This window comes from Lissotriton vulgaris, chromosome 11 (genome assembly GCF_964263255.1).
Source record: "Lissotriton vulgaris chromosome 11, aLisVul1.2, whole genome shotgun sequence".
Classification (NCBI taxonomy): Eukaryota; Metazoa; Chordata; class Amphibia; order Caudata; family Salamandridae; genus Lissotriton; species Lissotriton vulgaris.
Window position 1 is genome coordinate 541,248,249 of NC_141699.1, and position 24,691 is coordinate 541,272,939.

Sequence of the window (24,691 nt, forward strand, 5' to 3'; positions counted from 1 at the left end):
CTAGGCTGCCACACAGCAGACATGTTGCTGGACCCCTGGGTGGAGAGCCCCCGCTCTCCTGGGCCTGCAACAATGCACATCCTGGGCGAGGTGCTAGGTCTCCTCCCCCAGGATGGGCAGGGGGACGCTTTAAAGGCCTGCCGCCTCTGTGAGCTTCTCCAGACCATTTGCTGTACCCAGCAACTGGCCCCCACCAGTTCTGACCCCCACTCTGGCGGGAAGACTGGCGGGAAACCCTACGTCAGGAAGGGGGTAAACCAGCCTGTGCCAACCCCACCCCTCAGGTGGGAGAGGCGAGGTGAAGCACGACCCCGGGCTCCAGCCATCTTGAAGATGGGGAGCCCTGCCCAATCACAGCTAGGATCCTGCCCCCTCCCACAGGAGTGGAGCAGACTAGTCGGTGTACCCACCCCAAGACAGGGTTTTATTGGTTCCTGCCCTTGCCCTACCAGTAACGCCCCTAAATTCAGTATTTAGGGGCTCCCTGAACCTTCCTTCCTTAGATCCAGTTTTGAAAAACAAGAAGAAAAACAAGAAGGACTGCCTGCCGTGCAGCTGCCAACAAAAGGATGACAACAACTGACTTGGCCCCAGGCCTATCGGTCTGTTGATCCTTGAACCTGCTCCTGCTTAACCCCGGTGTCTCCTGCGGGCAGCAACCTCGAGAACCCCAGAGGACCTGCCTGCCTTGACCCTCTTAGAGACTGGGACTCCCATGAGCAGAGGCTCTGCTCCAACAGCAACACCCCTGGTGCCAGCAAGGAACCGTGAATCCAGCCCACTCTGCACCCGCCGAGCCCAGCCCGTGCCAGAGTGAACCGAGACCACGAGGACGTCCCCCCAGCGACTGGGACCCGAAGTCCAGTGCCCAAAGACCCTCCTCGACGAACCAGACGACGCCTGCAGCCTCGGAACCAGAGACCCCCCAACCGCGACCAGCCGAGGGTAAGATTTCCCGACGCCAAAAGACACCCCTGCACCCGTCTCCCTGCAGCTCCTTGTAACCTTAATTTTCTCCCAATAGATAACATTGCTAGAGTTTCACTGAAAAGTTTCTAAGTGTGGATTTTTAAAATACCTTTATATTCCTTAAAAATCATTGCAATAACCAAAACGTTTTTACTAAACTGTTTTCAGCTTAGACCCCAGGTCTGAATCTAGGTTCCAATCCTGGAATTTCTAAAGTAATTTACAAAGTAATCAACTGCATTTTTTGTAGAGAAACCCATTGAGCTTAATGTTAGATTGTGTTTAGAATTATGTTGCCTACTGCAACCCCTGTACCTGTTGTGTTTACAAAGTTATTTCCTTACTGCAAAGTATTTGCTTGAGATCACTTCTTATTGAGAAAAGTATATTTTTGATACCTGTTGGTTGTAAAAATAAAACAACTATATCTTTTGATATAAAAACAATTGGCCTTGAGTTCAGAGCTTGAGTGTGTGAAACCTTTTGCTGACTGAGTGTGTACAACAAATGCTTTGCACTGTCCTCTGGTACTGCCTTACTGCTAACCAAGCTACCCCTTTTGAGAGTAAGGTCAGCCCTGACTTTAACTTCTGTTATACCTCTGGGGTTAGTGGTCTCTATACACACTGTACCTCACTTTGGTCCAGTATATATAGAGCCACTTTCTCACACTCTGTGACATTCAAGGGCACGGTTGCGAGGAAGGTCCCAAGATCGTTTGCAAAATTGTACCTGCCGATCGGCGTCCCACTCCTAGTAGTCGGGTAAGTCTCACAAGAAGAAAAAGATATTGATGAGGTCTTTGACTTCACAGTGCAAGTCTACAGGCGAATCCTGGGGCCTTTGAAGCACAAGGCCTTTGAAGCACAAGGCCTAAGCCTTGTGGTGGAGCCTGCGCTTGGGTCACCTCCGTTCCTCCCGGAATTTCCAGGAGCCAGAGTGACCCCTGCCCAACTTGAAGAATTGTACGAGGCCATGCATCTCATTTTTGGCCTGCCCGGCCCTTCTAGAGCGCCCTGGGCTCCACCGGTCCGGGTGCGGCCCCTACTGGTGTTCCGTTTACAGGTTTGCTCTCGGCACCAGCTGGGCCACAAGGATCCACTATTTGAGGAGTTCCATTGGGGCGACCTTGACCTTCCCCGGCACCTGCTCCACTTCCGATGTCCCTGGTGCTGACTCCCCGACCTTAGATTACACTCAGTGACAGTCTTGACTGGGTGCTAAAACTTGTGGTTGCCCCACCAATGATTACTCCCATTCAGTAAAGCCCTTACCAACGTATGACTCTGTGCCTGGTCCAAGCCCTGCACAGGGGCTCCTTTTCATAGGACAGTAGTCCGCCACCATTCCCCACACCAGGTGTCCTCACCTAGCACCCCTATAATTAACCCCAGAGCATTCCCTACTACTCCACCACTCCACCAGATAGGGCTTCCAAAAGTCTTGTTATGTCCGGGAAGAGGATGTTCTCTACACCCAGCCAGGCACAGCAGTTAGTGAACACCTTGTGCCTCTTTGGCCGATGCTCCCATACAATCTGGGACTCAGTTGCACAAGTGCTGTCTATGGTCTTGGGGGAGACCTGAGCCATAATCTCAAGCTATTGCTTATTTTGAGGGATGGAGCTAAGTTTATCATAAGATGTGGGCTGTTCACGGCAGATTTGCTGAGCAGAGCAATTTTATTGTTGGTGGCCCTTGGACGCCACACCTTGTTGAGTACCACTGGCCTTTCAGGGCATGTCCAAGTTTTGGTCATGGAAATGCCCTTTGGCTTTCGTTTGTTCAGAGCACCACCTCTCTTTTGCTCCACCAGGAAGTGTTAGCTGCCTTGACCAAGGGAACAATAAAGAAAGTATTAGAACTATGTCGATATTGCTAATCCTGCTACTTTCTGGTGCTCAAGAAGGATGGAGGTCTTTGTCCAAATCTAGACCTGCATCTTCTAAATCTCTTCCTGAAAATGAGAAATTCAGGATGCTAATTTTTGCGCAAGTTCTATCTACTCTGGACCCAGGTGACTGGATGGCATAGCTGGACTTGTGGGAAGCATATTTTCACATCCTTATCCTGCCTGCCCACAGGTGTTACCTGTGGTTTACGGTCGGCCAAGAGCATTTTCAGTTTGCCTTGCTGCCCTTTGGCCTTACCAGCGCCCCTCAGGTGTTCGGAAAAGTGATGACAATGGTCGCAGCTTACTTCATGGGGTTCCAGGTTCCAGTCTTCCCCTTCCCCGACAATTGGTTGTTGAAGGCGGGCTTGCTACAGGCAGGCATCTCCCACCTCCAGACTACAGTGAATCTTCTGCACTTGCTGGAGTTCACTATCATCGTGCCAAAGTTAAACCAGACTCCCTCTCAGGTGCTATTTTTTATTTGACCTGTTCTGGACATTTTGCAGTTTCAGGCTTATCTTTATGAAAAGAGTCCAGGATATTTAGGCCTTTATACCAATGTTTCAGCCGATATCCTGGATTTTTGTGAGACTGACATGGAGACTGCTGGGTCTCATCGACTACTGCATCCTGCTAGTAACACATGCCTGTTGACATATGCGGGCTCTGCAGTGGAACCTGAAGTTGAAGTGGGTGCAGTGTCGGGGGAACTCTCCTACATGGTCCAGATCCATGAAGGAACTGCAAAAAACCTGCAGTGTGGCTAATTAACCACAATTGGGTCAGTGGCAGACTCCTGTCCCTTCACTAACCAGAACTGACTGTGGAGACCGATATGTCACTCTTGGGCTGGGGCAGCCACCTGGGAAAGGTGGAGATCAGAGGACATCAATCTGTTGGAGCTACAGGCGATCCGATTGGCATTGAAAGATTTTCTTCCTTCAATCAGGGGAAGTCTGGTACATGTGTTCACGAACAACACAACCGCCATGTGGCATTGCAACAAAGAGGGCATTGTGGGGTCGTGGACCCTTTATCGAGGGGCTTTTCACCTCTGGACTTGGCTGGAAAACCAGAGCATATCCCTAGTGGTTAAACTCCTGGCAGGCTCTTTCAACTTCAGAGCGGCTAAACTCAGCCATCGACACCTAGTGGATTACAAGTGTCAAATCCCATAGCAGGTGTTGCAGGGGTCTCTTCCAAGAGTGGAGAGAGCCTTGGTTAGATCGGTTTGCCTCTGCTGAGAATGCTCAATGTCAGCAGTTTTGTGTCTTGCAGTTTCCAAGGCTGGTCACGAACTGAAATTCCTTTAGTCTCGAGTAGAGCTAAGGCCTCCTGTATGCCTGTCCACCAAGACCACTCTTGCCCAGAGTTCTGAAGAAGATTTTTGTGACATCTTGTGTACCTTTGTTTGAGGTATTTTTTCTCCTGGTGTGTCAAGGTTGTCATAGAGGAAGACCGATTTCAAATCCTCTGGCGGCTGTCACCGTACCATGTCAGTGATCGACCTGCACCTCGTGTATCTGGTGTTTCTGCAGCACAGCCACTGCTCCAAGTAGTGCTACGACTGCCAGGCCATGGCGCTGAAGGCTTTGAGGGAGCTGTCCTTGAAGCTGGTAGCACCTCTGCATGCGACTCAGCGAAAGTCACTTTCTTGCTCGAGAGAAAGGTTTTGAGACTGTTCCAGGAGTCCGAAGTCCTCTTAGTCTCACTCAAAATTGTTGGGGCATTTAGATAAGAAACACACAAACACAAGAAGCTGAAGCCCACTTCGACACCTCCTCATCTGTCAGCCAAGGCGACGAAAGAACATCAGCGTTCGAAGCTTGGTTCCTCAGAACCTGTGTTTGGACCGACTCCGTAGGGTGATGAAAGGTTGGACGGTGCAGAAACGGACCATCTCTCATCATGATCTGCTATGCACTGGCAAAGAAGCAGCTTCCTGAAGGCTTACAGGCTCTTTCCACTAGAGCTAAAGCTGCAACCTCTGCGTTAGCATGTGGAGTCCCAGTCCTGGCCATCTGCCAGGCAGTAACATGTGCTTCCCTGCACACATTTACCAAGCATTACTGCCTGGACAGGCAGGTCAGCAGAGAAGGCATTTCACCCATACAGTCCTGCAGGTCTTCTAGTTTAAATTTGTCTGCAGACCCGCCAGTGGGGATGGTATTGCTTGGATATCTATTCAAAGGTAAGGCATCTGCGGCTATATGGCTTTGTCAGATGAAAAAGTTTCTCACTTCGGTAATGCCTTATCTGGTAGAGACAATATCTAGCCACAGATTCCTTAGCAACCCACCCATCCTCCCTGCTCTGCAGACAGATTTCTATGGTCAGGGATGATCCCTCTTAGTGCCCTAGTTAGAACACACCAGTACCAGTGCACTTTTGGTGTGGAAAGTCTTGGAAAAGTAACTGACATAAGTGCGCCAAGGATGCGCCTGTATAGTTGACACTGACGTCACTTCTGGTGTGGACGCTGCATGGACCTGATTGATGCTGCCCACTTGCGCGCCAGTATACTGCTCACAAGAAGTCTTCTGGATCTAGTCTGATACCTGGGGAAATTCAAAGGTAACACATCTGCTTCTACATATTGTCTTACCAGAAATATTGATACTGAAGGTAAGTAACCCTTCCATTCAGGCTATTATACAGATGTTTCAGGCACTATCCATGATTTCAGTGACACTGGCTCTGAGGCTGCTGGGCCTCATGGCTTTCTGCATCCTGCTAGTTAACATGCTTGTTGGCATATGTGGGCTCTGCAGTGTGACCTGAAGTTCTAGTGGGTGCTGCATCATGGGAATCTCTTGGACATGGTCTAGATCCCTGGGAGAACTGCAAAAGATCTGCAGTTGTGGATAACAATTTGGGTCAGTGGCAGACTCCTGGCCCTTCACTGACTAGTGCTGATCTGTTGGTGCTTCAGTTGAACCGATTGGCATTGCATGCCTTTCTTCTTTCAATCGGTGGAAGACTGGTACAGGGGTTCATGAACAACACTACACGCAATGAAGTATTGTAACAAATAGGGCAGGTTGGAGTTGTGGATCCTTTGTCAAGAGGCTTTGCGCTTGTGGATTTGGCTGGAACACCAGTATATATTCCTAGTGGTTTAACACCTGGCGGCTCTCTGAATGTCATAAGCAGATAAACAAATCCGTCGATACCTAGCGGATCACAAATGATGTCTCTTTCTGGACGTGGTGCAAGGGAGAGCCTTATGTAGGCTTGTTTACCTCTGCTGAGAATGCCCAATGTCAGCAGTTTTGGGCGCTGGAGTTTTCAAGGCTTGTCTTGCTCTGAAATGCTTTTTGTGTTGAGTGAAGCTTAGGCCTCCTGTATGCCTTTCTGCCATTACCACTCCTGCCCAGAGTTCTCAAAAAGATCAGGAACAACCAGACCCAAGTCATTCTTGTGGCTCTGATTAGACACAGAGAGTTTGGTATCCCGAGCTGCTGAGCTTGAGCATTGGTCCCCGAATCAGACTGTCTCTTCGGGATATTCTTTTGTCACAGCAAGTTTCTGCACCCGAACTTGAAAATGCTTTGCCTCATGTGTGGAGATTGAGCAGTTACAGTTGGCAACTTTTGACCTTCTATCCGAAGTCTGCAGTGTTATACTGGCAGCCAGGTGTCCCTCCACCAAGAAGGTATACACCTGCTGTTGGAGCAAATTCGTGGCATGTTGTACAGACAAAAAGGATGACCTTCTATCTGCACCCCTTTGCCAGGTTATTTAGTTTATTCTTACCTTAGCCCAGCAGTGCTCTGCTTTTGCCACGTTAAAAGGTCATCTTTCTGGCATCTTGCATTTCTGTGGTTGCCAGATCAGCCATCCCTTTTCAAATCTCCTATTGTACATAGGTTCCTAAAAGATCTCCAGCATATGTTCCCACTGACACCTTTAATTATGCCATAATGGGATCTCACTCGAATTCTCACATTTATGTGTTCATTCTTCGGACCACTACACAACTATCCACTCAGGCTTCTCACCATCAAAGCATCTTCATAGTGGCAATAACATCTGCGTGGACGGTCTGTGAATTACAGGCACTGCCAGCACTGCCTCTATCCCAAACCTTAACATCTACCCAGGCAAGCTGGTCCTTTGGACTACTGCATCCTTTTCACCGAAGATGGAAACTCCCTTTCACGTAGGCCAATCCATCATTCTTCCTACCTTTTATGCTCTGCCTCGCCAAGAAAGAGGAAAGACTGCATCGGCTGGACCAAAAAAGAACATTGCCGTTCTGCCTTGACAGCACAAAAGAGTTCCAGGTGGGCAATAAACTCTTCGTGGGGTAGGTCCAAGCTAAGAAAGGGAAAGGAGTTGCAGAAATTAATATCTCACTATGGATAGTGCTCTGCATCAAGATCTGGTACGCACTGGCTAAAGAGCAACCTCCTGAAGGATTGTGAGCTCATTCTGCGAGAGCCAAGACCGCAACCACTGCATTAGCTCACAGAGTTCCTGTCCTGGATATCTGTCACGGACTATGAGCTGGTGCTAATGTTGCCTTTGCAAAAGAAAAATGGGTCGCTGATGATTAGAGTCAGGTCAGCTTAAGAGACCACAACTGTATTTTTGCTGAAGGAGAAATCCGGATGGCCGGAATGCCGCAACTGTTGAAGATGCCATGCTGTGACCCACAGATGCCATTCTTTGATAGTCTAGCAACGCTGAAGAGTAGTGGATAAAGGGACCCAGGCGAAGCTTTACCATAACCCCCAAACCTGCCACACTACAGCCATCTATCATTTGAGTGTTGAGAAGCGGCTTCACGGAGAACGAAAGTTGCAGACTGCGTTCATCACCATGCGTGAGCTGGAAAATCATCCACACAAGTACCGCAAACCTTCAGTTGCGAATGCAGCAAGCACTGAGATGCACGTTTGGAAAAGTCAAACGTGAGACCATAAGATTGTACTCCCATATTAAACCTGAGGTAAGAACTAGTGAATGAGGTGCGCTCAATCATGTGAGGGTAACAGTGACCTACTGTGCATCTGTGCCTAATTTATGCCTCAGCCAAAATACAGGAATCAGGAGGCAGGTAGGGTGTAGCGCTTGCTGAAAACACTATCAGGGATACAACACTGCAATGGTTGACCTTATTGTGTTGTGTAGTATTTAGTTTTATTATCTAATTAAAGTACTTGCTTTTCCAAAAAGGCAAGCACTGGGCTGAACATTCAGCTATTGTGCCTGTTGTTTTCCAGTTGAGTGCTGAGTTCTTGCCCCCACCCCATACTATCTCCCTTAGAAGTCATCCTGCTTTGTTACTGTGAAGTTGAAATTGTGGTGTCTGGGTTCATTAGACTGAATTAAGAAGTTCTGAAGGCTTCACCAAATTCTTTCTTATGGGTTGTTAGGTCTAACCTCCTCCAGGGTCCCAGGTACACAGTATCTTTAGCTGTGTTAGATGTTGTCGATCAGGATTCTGCAGTATGACCTCACAATGTTTCCAGTTTCTCCTTAGATACTTTGCAGCTGTTTGGTTCAAAGAACCCAGGAAATTGAATCAAACTTAATAGTTATTTGACAAGCTTTTCTAAGGAGTTCCTGGTCATCTTTTTCTTGTTAGAGCCCTAAAGGCCCTAAACACATAATGTTTACCATTAAGCTTTAGGCTGGGATCTTCTCGCCAAGTCTTTTCTAAAGATTGATTCTACCAGTCATGGTGTTTTTTGTACAAGTGCATGTTCCTAGGGCAGATGCATGTCACAATGTCGATTACAAAATATTGTGCTGCCATAATATTGTGTACTGAGTATCAACTACCACAGTATCGCGCAGATTGGTACGCTGTTGTTATTCTTCACTCCATATCTACTTACTTGCATATTTGTACATGGTTAACTATTTAGATGCATTGTTAATAGTACATATAAACTTCCCTTCACAATATTGTGGTTGCTGATTTTCTGGTTACGATACTTTTGTAGGATAATATTTAAATCTCTGTATTATTAAAGAACACTTCTGTACCATTTTTTAATCTCTTTTTTTGGCATTTTCAAAAGAAACAATCATTGACAGTAAATGTCAGTAGTAGATATATAGACAATGTTCGTAAAAACGATGTTAGGAATTCATTGAAAAAAGGACATCACTTATACATAACGAGGATTCAGGGCCACAATATCGCGCCACAGGGATCCCATCCACCACGAATTAGCTGACCACCTCCCTGCCGTTCGAGGGGGACTCCCTACCGGCCATACCATCCAAGTTGACTCCTCCTTCCAGCCCATAGCTCGTCAGTGTGGGTCAGAGCGTGTGTCGGCGTCTACGTCCCGAGTCAGGGCTGCGCTATTCGTCTGACTATGTGCGTTCTCATCGTCCGCAGCATCGCATGCACGTCGTCTATCTAGGAACAGTGTCCAAAAGTTTTTAGGCCTATTTCGAGGGGGTAGTAAGTCGCTATAGAGCTCCGTCTGCGTACTGTGATAAAGCATTTCCCTGGTCCACTGTGCCAGTGTAGGAGCTGGGCCTCGCATCCACTAAAGGCCAACACATCGTTTAGCAAGAAGGAAGGCCCTATCGAACAGTCTTCTGTGTGCCTGGCGCAAGGGTTTGGAATAGCCCAGTATGGCCAGCAATGGGTCAGGAGACGGTGTCAGCTCTGTAATCTCGTTCACTTCTTTGCATATTGAGTGCCAAAATGCTAAAATGTCTGGGCAAGAACAGGCAACGTGCATAAAATCAGCGAGTTGGTCCCCACATCTCTCACAGTTAGGATTGTCCCTCGGTCCGTAACTATGTAATCTTTCCGGGGTATAGTATGTCCTGTTCAGGTATTTAAAGTGCAGCAGCCTATGGCGGCCATTCAGAGATATCCTTCTCGTACTCGTACAGCAGTACTGCCATGTCTCTTCTTCCAGGTCTATTTGTAAGTCAGTTTGCCATGCTAGTCTTGGCTTAGCGTATTCCGCCGTCCTCTCAGAGAGGGCTATTTGGTACAAATTGGTTATCAATTTAGTAGGGGTCTTAGCATTGACGACATAATCAAAATCTGCAACTACTGTGGGCTCTTCCAAGTCTTCTCCCAAGAGGTCCCTGAGAGCGTGTCTCACTCTGTAGAACTGAAAGCGCGATAGCAATGAATGTGGTTTGTCGGCCGTGTCTACCTTACTCCAGCTGCGGGCCCTGCCCTCTGTAAACAAATCACCCATGGTGTGTATTTGCAGCGCACTCAGCGCTTCTAGGACTCCCTTATCCGTACACGGGGCAGCCACGCGCACCAAGCTATGGGCGCCTTTGGGGCGTAGAGTAGACTGCACGCTTGAGTGTCCATCATGTGGTGCCACGCGTGAGTAACTGCGTTCAGGGAATCAAGGAGACCCGTTCTTCGGTCACAAGGTCTAGTCAGCAACGCAGGCAGGGGTGTTGGGTCCGCTACAATCGATTCAATACGTATGTGTGGAATATCTCCTGGGCCATGTACCCAATGATAAGCGAGTGTGCTTTGCACCGCCCGATAATAGAGCTCCAGGTCAGGTGCATTCAATCCTCCCGCCGCATATGGGCGTATCAGTATTTTCCATGTCACTCTAGGCTGTTTCCCCGCCCATGCCAGCCGTAACATTAACGATTGCAGTTGTTGGAAAAACTGACTCGACAACACCATTGGTATATTGCTAAATAGGAATAAAAAACGCAGTAGCACGATCATTTTCATAAGTGAGATCCGCCCCAGCAGCGATAGTGGTAGGGCATTCCATTTATCAATATCCTTCTCTAACTTAGAGACAGCTACTCCTTAGTTCTCCCGCAGGTCTACCTCAGAGTCCGTGTGTAGCCGGATCCCCAGGTACCGTACCGCGCCCGTAGTCCATTGGATGGGGTATTCCGGGTCAAATGGCCTCGTAACTGGTGTAAGCGGGAACATTAGAGACTTCTTCTAATTAACATGGATGCCCGAGAGAGAGCTGAATAAGACCACCTCGCGAAGCACCGCTGTCAAGTGCACCTCCGGGTCTCTAACATATAAAAGGGTGTTGTCCGCGTACGTAGACACGATCAAATTATACGTGGGGAATCGAATACCCCTATGGCTGTGAAACTCACGTAGAGCGCAGGCCAGTGGCTCTGCTGCCAGCGCGTATAGGATAGAGGAGAGGGGGCACCCTTGCCTCGTGCCTCTTCCTATCTGGATAAGGTCCGTGATGAGACATCCTTTTCATATACGAGCCGTCGGGGAGGTGTACAATGTGGCCAGCAGCTGTAGAAACAGCTCTGCTACACCCATGCGGCTTAAGACCTGTCTCAGGAAAGGCCATTCAACAGAGTCGAAAGCCTTTTCCATATCAAGGAAGACCGCTATTGCAGGGACCTCCGGGCGTGTGTGCTGGAACGCTGCGAAGACCATCCTCAAGTTGTACGTAAGGTTACGGGTGGGGACAAATCCATCCTGTTCTGGGGCAACTAATGAAACCACCATGGGGCTGATGCGATTGGAGATCAACTTAGCGAAGATCTTCGCGTCTACGTTTAATAATGACAGAGGGCGGTACGAAGCACAGTCCCCTGGTTCCTTTCCTGGTTTGAGAATAGCAACTAATATTGCCTCTCGTATAGTAGGCGGCATAGTGCCTGTATCTGCCATATCCTCACAAAGTGTTAACAGATGGGGTATCAGTAGATCGGAGTATGCCTTGTAAAAGGCAACAGTGAGGCCGTCACTTCACGGCGCGATACCAGCCCTCATCGCTGACAGTGCCCATACTATTTCCTCCCGTTCGATCGGGCGCACCAAGAACTCGTGATGTGTATTTGAGAGCCAGGGAAGTTCTATACGAGTTAGGTAATCGAGTATGCGTTCTTCCGGAGCAGGGCCTCGCGAGGCATATAGTGTTGTGTAATACTCCCGAAAACACTCCGCTATTTGTGTGTCCGAAAGCATCTCACCAGTTGTTGGTGACCGCATTTTGGGTGTCATCATTCTACCTCTGCTCCTCTTAGCCAATTGCGCGAGTACTGCACCGGGTCGCTCCCCCTCGCTGTACGACCTAGCTATCGCGTACTTTCCTTAGTGCTTGAATTCAGAGTCAGTCTCCTCATGGTATTCCTTTAGAGTTAGAGCTAATTCTTGTGCGAGGGTCTCACTATTATCATGCAATCGCTGCTGCTCTAGATCCATAAGTTTGGCCTCTAAAGTACTCAGCCTGCCCCTGATTGACTTGAAGACTCCTGAATGTTTTGAGATAGCGATCCCCCTGATGTACACCTTGAACGTCTCCCATATGGTCTGAAAAGAATCTACAGTGTCCACATTCTTGTCAAAGAATTGCTCAATGTCCACCGCCAGCTCCTCCCTGAAAATAGCATCTAGCCAAGAGTATGGGGAAAGCGCAAGGCAAACGGCGGTATACGTCTCGACTGCGCAGCTATCTTTAGCAATATAGGAGAATGGTCTGAATATGTGCGCGGTAATATAGTGCTGTTCCGAATCGTCTGGGTTAGATGTGTAGTGACAAGCCAATAGTCTATCCTAGTGTGTATGTCCTGTGGGGCCGAGTAATGAGTATAACCCCCTTGGGTAGGGTGTCTGTGCCTCCATACGTCGCATAAGTCCAGCCTGATCATTTGTGTCTCCAACACTCTAGCAGAAGCCGATGGTCGGCGCTCGAGACCGTCTGATCTGTCTATGTGTGGTTGCCTGGTCATGTTAAAATTGCCCCTCGAGAGTATGTCTCCACCGAGTGCATCGCAACCTTGTTTGCTAGCTCTAAGTAGAAGTCCGGGTGATCATAATTGGGAACATAGGTGTTCACTATACAGAGCTCCCTACCTTTACCACAGCACCTCGTAATCGTGTAGCGTCCGTCTCTATCAGTCTCCAGCGGTGTTATCCTCAAGAGTGACTTCGGGTTGACCCACGTAAGCACTCCCCTAGAGTGTGATGTAAACCCAGCAGCATGTATATTACCCATAAATCACCTGTAGTGAAGTATGTGGCTGTCTGGGTGTAAATGTGTCTTATGTAATAATGCAACATCAACGCCATGTCTCACAAAGTATTGCAGAACCTTCGGACCTTTCTATGGTCGTTAAGACCCCGAACATTCCAGGTTAGCAGCGTCAAAGTGTCCAACTTGTCTCTAGGTGCAGTCATCCTGCCTGTAGCGGTCTGTGTAAGTGTGTCAGTAAAAATGTCTGAACGAACATCCCAACATCGTATCTTGCCTTGGTCATATGTGGTAACTTGTAATGAACACTCTCCCACGACAAACATTCCCCTACCCACCAAATCTCTACAACTCCGTCCCACCCCCCCTCCACTCCCTCCCTCGCCTGCCCATCCCCAACTAGGCCGTGAGCAACCCCTCTCCCCATAAAAACCGCCCCAGGTACCTAATCCTTCCCCAAAACTTTAGAAAACAGACAAAACCTTTTGTCTAAACTCAATGGGATTCACAAAAGGGCGAAGGTAGCCAACAATAAGCAAACTCTGTCGGGTCTAATCTTATAGCCGCCCGTCCCACCCCCTTCTCAATGAAAAGTCGTTGTGCGCGTAACCTAAAGCACAATCCTGGAGCACGCCAGGTTGGGCAGCAGGAATCTTGAACAAATATCATACTCCAGTAGCAACATAATCCGCTAAAATGATCCCCAAACAATAGTGAATTACAACAACAGCGCAGGACTGAAATTAAGTAAGGCGGGTCATCTCCCATCCAGTACCCGAGACCCTTCCCCACCCACTTCCCCCTGCATAATACAATGTAAATCATGGTTCTTATCTGCTAGAGTCCCATTCAGTCCTGATTGTCCATTGAGCCTCCCGCAGCTTCATCCGCTCTGTTCGGGGAGGATCGATTCTCTATGCGCCAGTCCTTGAGGGCTCTCTGGAGGGTTTTTGGATCTGTAAAGATCATGGATTTCCCCTGTCTGTTGATTCTCAATTTAGCCGGATACAACATCGCGTAATCTGCGCCCATCTCGCGGAGCTGTCGCTTCATCGGTATAAGCTGGCGTCGTTCCTCCTGCACCCTCGCTGTGAAGTCAGGGAACAGTGAAAGGGTCGATCCCTCAAATTGAAGTGGTTGTTTTTCCCTCGCCAGTCACAACGCCACATCACGGTCCCTGTAATTGAGTAGCTTGGCAAGGATAGGCCTCGGCGGCGCCCCCGGCTTAGGTCTCGGGCCCAAAGAACGATGCGCCCTTTCAACTACAAATATTGCAGAGAAGGCGGTGTCGCCGAGGAGGTTCTTCAGTACATTTTCAATGAAGACCTATGTTTCCGGTCTGCGTGGTCTCCCTTAGGCCTGTAATGCGGAGGTTGCTCCGCCAAGAGCGGGCCTCCAAGTCCTCCGTCTTGTCCTGGAGCATCTGCATCGCTCTGCTCAGCTGTTTGTGTTCCGTGTCCAAAGAGGTCTGCGCCTCCTCCACCTCGGTGATTCTGCGCTCAGACATATCAATGCGCTCCGCTTGTTTGTCGAGTCTCTCTGCCATGCGGTCCATGCGGTAGGTGAGTGCATCCATCTTGGTGCCTAACGATGCTATCCTCCCTTGCAGGCTCTTTTCCATAGCCAGTAAGGATGTATGACATTACCATTTTGTACATCACAACGCGGTATATCGCAACGCATCTTTTACAACGCAAGTCGTTACCACAACTTGCGCAGTAGGGTGCTGGACTTAGGAACAGTATGATTTACTATTGCAACTCCAGGTGTGGGAATAGTAAATCACACTATTCCTTAGTCTAGAGCGACCTCCGATGCAAGTCGTGGTAACGACTTGCGTTGTAAAATCTGCGGTGTGATGGTACTGCGGTGTTTTGACCGCGCAGTAAAGTTTGTTTCCCGCCAGTAATAGTCCACGGATATCTTGCTGAGGGAGGTCTTCCGTCGGCTCCGGCTCTCCTCGGTCCCTCCCATTGAAGAATCACCCGGCTTGTTTCCTTTAGGGTCAAATGAAAACTTGGTTTGTGTCCTATCTGTGCGCCCCATCGCGACAGGTGGCCAACCACAGTCTGGCATGCGAAAGGGCTCTCAGTTTGGTGTGCCCAGGACCCTACCCTGCAGTCTCCAAATCAGAAGTAGTGCCGTGCGCCGGGGCCGCTGGCACCAACCCGGGGCGTGATACCTCAGATCTTCCCGGATGTGGGCAAATGTACATCTATTCCGAGACTTCGGCCAGCTCGGCCCCCACGTGAGCCCCGGGGGCGCCGCCGTGACCTGCCAGACTCGCCGGGGCAGTAAGTGGGTGCGCTGACGCCGTGCCCTCGGTCACTCTTGGTGTCCCTGCTCCCCAGGGGCAGACTGTAAAGTCCTTACACGTGTAGGAGGGGGGGGGGACAATTATCCACTCACCAGGCTTCTAACTCACCCGGGGCCCCCAGGTCCCGAGGAGTTCATTCCAGCCACCGCGACCCAGATTGTGGCAAGCACCCTGTGGCCTCGAACCAACCGTCAATGAGGCCACCAGATCTGTATCTTCTCTCCGTGTGTTATTGTCTCGCTAGGCGCCCAGCACAGCACAAGGTTCCAATGTATGGTCACTGAACCGCAGCCCTGTCCTCGCACTTCGCCTTTGTCACTGGCACTCCCACCTCTTATATGCCCCCAGCGCCGCCACTCCCAGTCCCCGTGCAAGTCCCAGTGCTCCCGCAGGCATGGGGCGCCCCATGCGGATCACAGCCAGGGCTGTGGTGCCTCCTCCGAGATCCCAGGGCGCACAGCGCCGCCTTTCACCACCGCTCCTGGGCCCAGACTCTCCCGTATCGTGCGTTGCTGTTGGGCGGGGATCACAGGCCGCCTCCGTTCACCGGCAGGGGTTGCTGATCAGTTTTCCACGCTTTATGGGCCTCACCAGTCTTCAGGGTCTCGTACCGCGTTACCCAGCGCAGGGAGCGTCTACCATCCCGGCTAGTGTTACCGGTCGTTGTGTTGGCTTTGGTAAACGCTGCCGCAGACGCACCTCAGCAGTGACGTGTGCTACGCCGTGAGGTGCGGAGATAAAGTCGCTCCGAAGCCCTCCAGCTGTCGGTACTTCCTTCGGTGTCCTTCTTCGGTCATGGCCACGTCGCAGACCCAGGCCCGCCAACGTCACCCAGGCCGCAGGGTGCAGGTCTCTCACACGCCACTGGGCCTCAGCATCCGCAACCGGGTAAGCAGGGGGGCTCAGGGGTCAGACTCGCTCCCTCCAGGGTCCGCCAGAGTTCTCGATCGCGGGGGACACGATCAGGGGTCTTCTGGCGCAGGTAGACATGCAGGATTATTTTAGGATAGACTGTGAGGCGGGGGAGCTCTCGGCTCAAGCAGCCATCTTGGTTGCGAGCTAGCTCCGCCCCTGAACACTTCTATACCTTTAGTTGGTAATATCATACAACCTTAGACAAAGGCTTAAGGCTCGGTCATTCATTTTATTTTTAAAGAGTATTCAGGAACAGCAGATAAATTATTGCGCAATTTTGTTAGCTCTAGCTTAAAAGAACAAAACTTCTCTAATCAACATCTGTAGGGATTTCTCCGGGGGCCATCCCTGAGACATGTCCTCTTTTTAAGCATCCCAAAGAATTCCTAGTTAGATTTTATTACCCAAGAATTTCCTGGACCTTTTGGTTGAAAGATAAAAGGATTGATTTCTTTACCCTCAAGAGGACCCTTCTCCTCAGTAGGTGTAATCTACTCGTCCATCTAAGGTTAATCCACTTTAATTCATCTTGCAGCTTCACTTCTTGCCCCTTGTTATGAGTCCACATCATCAAAGTTGACTAGCTTATTTTTCTTACATCTGTGGACTTGAAGCCAAATAAATGGCTAATCGAACTTCTTCAGCCTTAGGCACGGTATCTTTCAATTTGGCGGTACAGCGGAATCCGTTCCTGCAAAATGCTGAATTAACACTGTTAATTTGTGAAGCCCTGCTATAATGTTCAGAACTAAAATGTGAACCCTCTGGCACAGGAGTGCCAGTCTCAGCAGGACTGGACATGTGAGCTTGGGGATGCCAGTGGACTGGACACTTCGCCAGACACTGGTTTTGTCTCCCCTCCAACTGTGGCTACAGAGGAGGGGGCTGCCTACAGTGTAGTGTTGACGCGGCCGGCCAAAGCCTTGGGCTTGGAGCTCCCCGTCGCGGCCGTGAGGACTAACCTCCTCACTGAGGTCCTCAAACCGCAGGCAAGCTCGGCTGAGCCTCTGCTGCCGTTTAATGAGGCCTTGTGTGACGTTCTTTTGGGCACTTGGTCCAAGCCCGCTACACGTCAGTCTGTAGATAGGAACGTGGCCAGACGCTACAGCCCGGCTCCGGGCGACCTTTGCTTCTTGTCCACCCACCCCCGAGAGCCTGGTTATCCAGGCCTCTACTTCCCAGTCCGCATTCCCGACGGCTCCGCCCGATCGGGAATCCAAGAGGTACGAACAATTCGGAAAGAACGTGTTCTCGTCCCCGAGTTTGGCACTGCGGTCAGTCAATACTGTATGCCTCTTGGGCCGCTACACCCACTCTCTGTGGAACACGGTCGCGGACCTGCTGCCACAATGTCCTGAGGAGGCCCGGACTAAACTCGCCCAAGCCCTTGCGGAGGGTCGAGATGCGGCACGCTATTCCATGCGGTGTGGCCTGGATACCACGGACTCACTGGGCAGAGCGATGGCAACGACGGTGGCAGTTCGACACCACGCCTGGTTGAGGACCGCCAACTTTTCGGCTGATGTCGAGCCCACTCTTCTGGACATGCTGTTTGATGGCCGTCGCCTCTTTGGCGACAAGGCAGACCATGCGCTTGAGCGTTTTAAGGACTCCAGGGCTACGGCCAAGTCCTTGGGCCTCTCGGCCCCACGCCAGCAGACGGGTGCCTTTCGCTCCTTTCGTGGCCAAGGAAGGGGTGCTCCCACACGTGCTGCCAGCCACGCACCGCAGACTACTACACAGCGCGGTGGCGGCCGTGGAAACCGCGGTGGCGGCGGTCGGGGACAACGGCGAGGCCAGTCCACACCTTCCCCTGCAGCATCTGCCTCAAAACCCTCCTAGTCCGTGCTTTCAGGCCCATGTGACGCCAGTGGGGGGAAGGGTTCGCCATCACCACGTCCACTGGCGCACTGTCACGTCGGACATGTGGGTGCTGCAAATTGTCCGAAGGGGCTACTCCCTCCCCTTCGAGACGACCCCTCCAGCCATGTCACCGCAATACCACCGCGTGTCCGGGGATCACTTGCAACTCCTGCAAGAGGAAGTTACGGCCCTCTTGGCCAAGGGGGCCATCGAGCGCGTTCTTGGGCCAGAAGTAGGGCGTGGTTGCTATTCCCACTGCTTTCTGGTTCCCAAGAAGGGCAAAGGGGGCCTACGCCCTATCTTGGACCTACGGAACGTCAACGGCTTCCTCCGGAAGATGAAGTTCAAAATGCTGACATTGGCTCAGGTCTTAGCTGCCCTGGACCCTGTAGACTGGATGGTAGCGTTGGACTTGCAGGACGCATATTTCTACATGCCGGCCCACCTGTGGTTCACAGTAGCCACGAGCAATTTCAGTTTACCATGCTCCCCTTCGGCCTTACCAGCGCCCCACGGGTGTTCACGAAAGTGATGGCGGTGGTCGCAGCTCATCTGCGCAGGTTAGGGGTTTCAGTCTTCCCCTACCTCGACGACTGGTTGTTGAAGGCGGGCTCGCCCCAGACAGTCGTCAGCCACCTCCAGACAACAGCGGACCTCCTGCACCAGCTGGGGTTTTCCATCAATGTGCCGAAGTTACACCTGTGCCCCTCTCAGAAGCTCCTCTTCATCGGAGCGGTCCTCGACTCAGCGCAGTTTCGGGTTTATCCTCCCGAACAGCGGGTCCGGGATATTCAGGCTCTGATTCCAATATTTCAGCCTTTATCTTTTCTGACTGAGGTTCAATGACTCCTTTGCCCAAGAGATATCCTAGGTAATTTACTTTTCTGAAGCCTATTCTTGATTTTTTTCGCATTAATATATAACCCTGCATCTTGAAGGGATGTTAAGACCTGGGTGAAATGCCGGAGATGGGTTTCCCAATCAGGCTGAATATGACTATGTCATCAAGGTACGCTGATGAATAGTCTTGATGTTGTCGCAATACCTTGTTCATCAGCCTCTGGAACGTGGCAGGCGCCCCATGCAACCCAAAGGGTAAGACTGTGATCTCATATAAGCCGGTGGGTGTAGCAAAGGCAGTCTTCTCCTGGTCTTCTGGCTTGAGGGGCACCTGCCAGTAACCCTTGGTGAGGTCAAGGGTAGTGATGAACTGTTCCTCGCCTTGTTTTTCTATCAGTTCATCGACTCTGGGGATAGGATATGAGTCACATTTAGATATGGAGTTAACGGCGCGAAAGTCAATACAAAAGTGGACTGACCCATCCGGTTTTGGCACCAGCACTATAGGGGAGGACCAGTCGCTCTTTGATGGTTTAATAACCCCCAGATCTAACATACTTTCTACTTCCTGTTCTATAGCTTGCCTTCTGGCTGCTGGTATCCTGTAAGGCTTTTGCTTTACTATCTTCCCTGGTTGGGTGTGGATAGCATGTTCTGCAAGCTTTGTTCTTGCTGGCAAATCAGAGTATATGTGTTCAAAAGGGGTTAAGGTATCTTGGAGGGTTCTACCCTGATCTTTGTTTAAATCTGGATTGACGACCAACTGTCTTATGGTGGTCATGGTTTGTGGGAGATGTTCTATGTTATGTACATCTTGAGAGGGGGGAGCTTAACCACTTTTTGAGAAGATTTATATGATACAGTTGTTTTTTTCTTGATGTAATTTGAATCCTATAGGAAGTTAGTCCTACCTTTTCTATGATTTCGTATGGCCACTGCCATCCTGATTTGGTTTTTCCTATGGTGGAAGGCAGAAGGGCTATCGCCCAATCACCTACACAGAGCTGCCTCCACTTCTTGCCTCTATTGTACACTAGTTGTTGTTTTATTTGTGCTTTCTCGAGGTTCGAATCAGCAAATTCTCTTAGTTTGTGTAGTCTGGAGTGGAGGCCTCTTATGTAATCAAGAAAGGACTTTGTTTCTTTCTCTTTTTCTTGCTCCCAAACCTCCTTGGTGATCTCTAGGAGACTCCTGTGTTCTCCCCCATATAAAAGTTGAAATGGGGAACAGCCTAAGCTAGTCTGAACCTGGCTCCTCACTACATACAGGGCAATGGGAAGCAACATGTCCCGCTCCTTACCTTCTACAGTTAAAAGTTTCTTTAACGTCAACTTTAGAGTGGAGTTGTAACGCTCACAGAGACCATCCGTCTGGGGATGATAAACAGACGTTTTGATGTGTGAGATATCCAAGGTTTTGCATATTTGAGCCATTAATTTTGTAACAAAGGGAGTCCCCTGATCTGTGAGTATTTCACGGGGGAACCCAACCCGGGAAAACAGTTCCAGCAAATTCTCAGAGATGTTCTGTGTTGTAGGGGTTCGCAAAGGGAAGGCCTCCGGACACCTTGTGGCATAATCAACTACGACCAAGGCATATACATGACCTTTCTTGGTACGCGGAAGCGGCCCAATAAGGTCCATCCCAACCCTTTCGAAGGGGTTACCTACAACCGGGAGAGGTTGTAAAGGAACTGCTGGGGGCCTATAAGGATTCTTCCTTTGGCATACCTCGCATTCTTGACAGAACCGGGTGACGTGTGAAAACATTCCAGGCCAGTAAAAAAGTTGCAGTAACATCTGGATGGTCTTTAGGGTCCCTCTATGTCCTGCCAATAAATGTGAGTGAGCAAAAAAAAGAACCTGCTTTCGGAATGCTTGTGGTACTACTAACGAGGTGTGTCTCCTTGCTTCCCAACCCTATACAGCAATTTGTTTTTATGTGAAAGGATGGGTAAGAGAGTGGTACTGGCTGAGGCATTTGCTGCGCTTGGTCCCAGGCGGGTTGGAGGGTTGGATCATTTTTCTGTGCATATCTAAAACTTTTGTCAACGAGCCAGGGAGCCTGTGTTAGAAAGAATGAGTGTGCAGACGTAGAGGAGAGGGCTCGGTGCAGCTTCTCTATAAAGGGTGGATTATCTTGTCCTATGATCATCTGTTCTGGCAAAGTAGGAACAACCTCAAGCCTGACATCTAAGGTCTGCCCTTTGTGAAGTGTCACAGGAATTTGTATCAAAGGATACACCTTGACGTCTCCATGTACACACCTTATAGGCACTGTCTCTTTGGCTACGCCTTGGAAAAGAGCTACCAGGGACTGAAGAACTACGGACTGCTCACACCCTGAGTCCAGTAATGCCTTTGTGGGTACACCCTTCACTTGTACTCTTACGTGGAATCTAGGTCCTAGTTCTGCAGAGTACAGAATGGAACGGGGAATGCATCCAATACCCATGGGTTCTTCCTGGGGTTTCTTCCTATGACAGTTCCTTGCAATATGCCCCCACTCGCCACATTCAAAACATTGTGGGTTGCGAAGTGGAGGTGGTTCTAATCGAAATTGTCTAGGCTTCACTGCTTCTATGGAAGGTTTCACTGGCTTCTTATCCTATTTTCCTGTAACACTCAGCTGTTTTGTGTTCTTGTCGTTGTCGCAAGGTAAGGCCCTGGGCTGTGCTCTATAAAATGTAGTGGCCATCTCTACCGCTTGTTCCGGACTGAGGTGGTGATGTTGTTTGAGCCACCTCTGGATAGGCTATGGAAGAGCCTCAAGGAACTGTTCCAAGTAAATAAGTAAATCATCGCCATGATTTCTTCTTTTGAATGTGTCTGGGGTCTTAGCCACTTGTCTGCAGCGGCTTTTAATTTGAAGTACAAGGTTTTAGGGTTATCCGATGCAGTACCTCGTTCTTTTCTGAATTTTACCCTATATGCTTCTGCATCCATTCCCATGTGGTCTAAAATCAGTTCTTTTATCTCTGGGTATGGGGTGTTGCCGTTAGGGTTGGCTACCTGGTATGCGGCCCGTGCTTTTCCGGTAAGGAGCTGGGCTAGAAAAAAAGACCATTTAGCTTCTGGCCACCCTGACGCCCGTGCTGCCTTTTCGAAGTTAAGTTAAGGAGAAACGCATCTGGATCCTCTCCTGTAACATATTTTTGTAGGGAGACGTTAAGGCCTGTTCCTGCACGTATTTTTGAAACTGAGTGGGTAGTTCTCGGCGGTCATCTACTACTTTCAACATTTGATCGGCATGGTTAGCTAGACTGTCTTTCAGGATTTCCCGGTCTGCTTGAGCGGAGGTCATCTGTTTTTCTACCGCCCACTCCAGCTTCTCCTGTCCTCTATTAACTGCTGGATCAGGTCCTCCATTTTGGAGGTGACCGTGATCCCACTTCTGACACCACGTGTGGCGCGGTGGAGAAGCAGACCAGGACAACTAGGTGTCTTATAGGGGTTTTTGGTTTATTGACGCTATGCTTAACAAAGAAAATAAACGTTCTTGGGTAAACAGTTCTCGGCGCAAAGAGTTCTGGGACTTGTGGTTTGTTCCCGTTTCTTCTTCTCCTTGGTGTCTGCTGGTAGTCAGGAGGTGGACTCTTATTATGGCGACTGGAGGGCTTGCTGTCCAGGTACTCGTTGGTGGAGAGGACCAGGGGGGAAGAAAAAAGGGGCAGAGAAAAAAAAACGTAAGGAAGGTGTTTTTGCCTTCTATTGAGTATCGCGGGAAGCCAGGGGGTGAAGGGGTGTGCCACCTCTACCGTCGCCAGTGTAGTGTCGTGCACTTAGTCTAAGTGGTGTAGGAGTCGGGGTCTCTCCCTCCTGTTTCACTCCACCCCTGGGTCCCTCAATTGCGCAGCCCCACGCAAGCCCGAAGCGGCCTCGTCCCTTGTGTAGCCACGACCCCCCTGGGCCTTGGCCGGAGTTTCCGCGTTGCCAGGTAGGGTCTGGCTGCCTGTCTGTTTCGTCTTCGGGTCCTGTTGCCTTGGCGTGCTCCTCTCGAGACAGAGCGACGTCCTGTTCCTCCGAAGCGTTTCCTCCTCCGTCTGACGGGAGTATGTGGAAGGTTTTCACCAACGTCTCCTCCCGATTCATCCCGTGGGTCGGTCCTATTGAACACCGGACTCCTCTTGCGTCTTCCGTCTTGAAGCTGTCGAGACCACGTGACTCCGTCACCTGATTTGGGAAGTCCGGTGCCTTACAGGGCCAGTACTCCTCTGTAAAGGTCTGTAAATATTGAAGGGGAGACCGGGAGAGATAAAGGGGAAAATGTTCCGCTGAGGCGTCCCCGGAATGCGCGTCCTCACACCCCTTCAGGAAAAATCTAGAGCACATTCTGCGAGGGGCAAGTCTGCTACCACTGTGTTGATGAGAAATTTTCCAGTTCTCGAAATCTGCAAAGCAACAACCTAGAGGGTCTCATCATACTTTTGCCAGACACTGCTGCATTGATTCCACTCCTGGACAGATACTTTAGTAGGTCAGGCTTTCCTTGCTCAAATGACTTGCCCAGGTGATTTACTTCCTTATTTTAATCTTTGTATGTGGCATCCTCCCCTAGGCCCATGCTTATGTTATCTTGCTATTCTCTACTCTGGTCTATGGATATCAGACATAACTCCATGACAGAGAAGGAAAAGTTACTTACTTTGTAGTAGTAGTTCTCTGTCATAGTTTTACCCCATAAGCCATAAACAACCCTCCTGTTGCCCTTGTCTTTTAAAAAAACGTAGGTGAAAAGTCTGTAAAAGTCCAATGTTTTTCTTAAAAAACAAGCTGCCCCAAGGACCCTACAAGGCGTAACTGCCTTAGAATTCCTTAAAAATTGAGTTCAAAATTAGCACTTTGTTTACTGAGCCTGTTAGTGGTCTGTCTTAACTTTTGTTTGGGGTTTTGAGAAAGGATTCCATGGTGTTCTCAGCCAACTACACTTTGCATTCAATTTGGCTAAAATAAATTGTTTCCTAGGAGCAAAATATGTGGGGTTCTGAGGATCTCACATGTGTATTTAGATATCCTACTTATAATGGATTTTGAGAGAATGCTCAGGACATAAAAGTGGGGTTAATCATTTTTCCTTACAGCAACACATCTAAAATTATTCCAAATGTCTTTTCAGACTGTGACATCCTTCATCCTAAGATTAGGAGACTTAGATAATAACATTTTTCTCAGACTCTCAACTTTTAGCTGGCAAGAGTAAGGTCTTTTAGGAGCTACATTCAATTTTGAGGTCCCCATATAGGGTTTGGCAGAGTGGAGCAAGACCATAAACCAACAGTCTTCCCTCCCCATCAAACCTGCAGTTACCTCGTTCTTCTTTGAGTCAAGGGACTGCTTGGTTACTGTCTGCGAAGGCTCTGCTGGCTCTACCAAAATTAACCTCCTGGTCCATCCTCCACCTGAGTCATGGGTCATATTGGCTATCTATTTCGACCCTACTGAGGGCATGAGCCTCACTCATTTTCTGTCCCTTTATTCGCCATGCTTGACTGTCAGGCAAAATGTTAAAAGCCCCCTCACACATGGAGAAAACATTCTGCTTTTTGGGACTATTTCATTTTTATTCATAGAAAACAAACTCACACTTTGTAAGTTTGGCTTCTCACATCTGCTGACCAAGCATTTAAAACATGTCCCCTCCTCTGCAAACCTTCAGTGCTTATAAGGGTGCTTCTGTGATGGGGCCTTGCTATACAGCAGATTCCACAAACCCCCAGGGGGGTGGGAAAGGGTGGGGGTAGATCTCTAAACAGGGCAGATGGTCATCTGTTGGGGTGGCTGAGGTCATGAGCTCCTCCCCTTGGTGGACACATCTGCTTGTGTCTAAATAAAGTAATTAGTCACTTTTGGGCAACATTCCTTAGGCTAGAAAGAGGATATGGTGTTTATTGCATTATGGATTTGTTTCTGGTATTTTTCAGTTGCTCAACTTATAAAATGTAATTTTCTAACATACCTCATGTAGGAAATCAACT

At 49.5% G+C, this 24,691-nt stretch overlaps 1 protein-coding gene across 2 annotated transcripts in view; it reads left to right on the forward strand.

Moving 5' to 3' along the window:
- KAT6A (lysine acetyltransferase 6A) overlaps window positions 1–24,691 on the forward strand; it is a 1,442,101-nt gene that overhangs the window by 628,222 nt on the left and 789,188 nt on the right. The gene's annotated exons all lie outside the window — the stretch shown is intronic.